Consider the following 1,732-nt stretch of genomic DNA (forward strand, 5'->3'; position numbering starts at 1 on the left):
GTGTTTTTCTTTGAGAAAAAAATCAGAAACCAAATAATTGGTTTTCTAATGGCGCCCCCTAGTTTTGAATTGAGGGACACCCCTCCAGCCAGCTGAGACAAAAATGCTTGTACTTTACTAATACCCTTTTCATATTAAATAATTATGAACAATACATAGTGTCATTAGCTTTGACTGCAAAAAGGGACTAAATGTAATTTTAGTTGTACTTGAATGCATTACAGCCAGAAGCTAATGCCAGCTTGCTAACGCTCAATCGACACATCCATCTAGTAGGCTAGATGTGTGTTTCACTGGTCATTAAAGCCATAATTTATGGGCATCATGAAATTCTATAGAAAGATTTCAAGTGTTTTAACCTGGGGGTCGGGTTGGGGGAAAAAAAAAAAGGTTGGGGAGATTGCAACTAACTAAAAACTGCTTGCTTTTGTATTTGACATCCTGGGAATGGGCTGTGAAGTGTGTAGGAGAAACTACAGTGGATGCAAAACTCGGAAAAAAACAGTGTTTGGTTTGCTCGTTCTGGGCTATTGTAGAAACATCACTGACTCCATGGAAGGTCACCCGTAGTGGCTGTAGATAAAAACCACAGATTTGAAGGTAACAAAACCATGATTCCTATATTCTGGTGAATATACACTAATGAAAACATACCTATGAATAGAGGCTCAACTCAGCCACCTTTGTGTATTGACAGCAGTGTGTGTTAACCATAGGATGTGATGATCCTCTCAAATGGATTGAGTCAAAATAATATGATTGGTCAAACTTAGAGACTATATCACAAGACAGATTCTCATACATTTAGCAATAATCCAATAGTTACAAGTTATCCACAGGCTTTGCAGGTTAAATCATTGGACTCCGGTGTAAAGCTGCCTGCAGGTAGAAATCCAACATGGTGACTCATACGATCTTTGTCTTTATTGTTCAGAGTTTTGCCTTGAAAAAATGCTCTCTGAATGCTGGGAACACTGTCTGGCAAATCATAAGGCTACAGTGTTGTTGCGCTGAACAGCCTAGTGTCTATCACTTAACAGAGGGACGGTAAGTTCTAGTTTGTGACCATGATTCCTCTGACACAGTCTTTGTCACTGTGAGTTTAGCTGTCTTATGTTTGGACAGATGTAGCTCCAGAGGTAGAGTGTGTCATCCACTTATGACAAGGTTGGCAGTTTGATCCTTAAGCAAGATACTGAACCCAAAATTGCCCCTGATGCTGTGCCATCTGTGTGTGAATGTGAGTGTGGTGCAGTTTCTGAATCGGATAAGCAGTTGGCACCTTGCGTGGCAGCCACTGCCATCAGTGTGTAAATGGGTGAATGTGACATGTTGTGTAAAGTGTTTGAGTGGAACTAGACTAGAAAAGCGTTTATAAGTGCATTCCATTTACTATTTGAAAATGTATTAAGTATTCACAACTGTATTTATTTCACACTATGACCCATCTCACAATTATAGCACTTCTGTACTTACTCTGATATACTTAGCATCAAGTCACTATCACCTAATAAGGTCAATTAATCTTTATAAGTGTTGACCTCCTTGACAAGTTATTCTCGTACATGTACTGATTCATTAACATTTGAATTAGAAATGTAGCATCATTACTAACGTTACAGAAATGTCCTCAGAAACAGAATAATACTCTATTTGTGCACGCACGCACGCACGGACACACACACACACACACACATACATTGCTGTAGGCTCTTTGACTCATGGAAGCACG

Source organism: Morone saxatilis, unplaced genomic scaffold (genome assembly GCF_004916995.1).
Source record: "Morone saxatilis isolate NCDOM2014 unplaced genomic scaffold, NCSU_SB_2.0 Contig16, whole genome shotgun sequence".
Classification (NCBI taxonomy): domain Eukaryota; kingdom Metazoa; phylum Chordata; class Actinopteri; family Moronidae; genus Morone; species Morone saxatilis.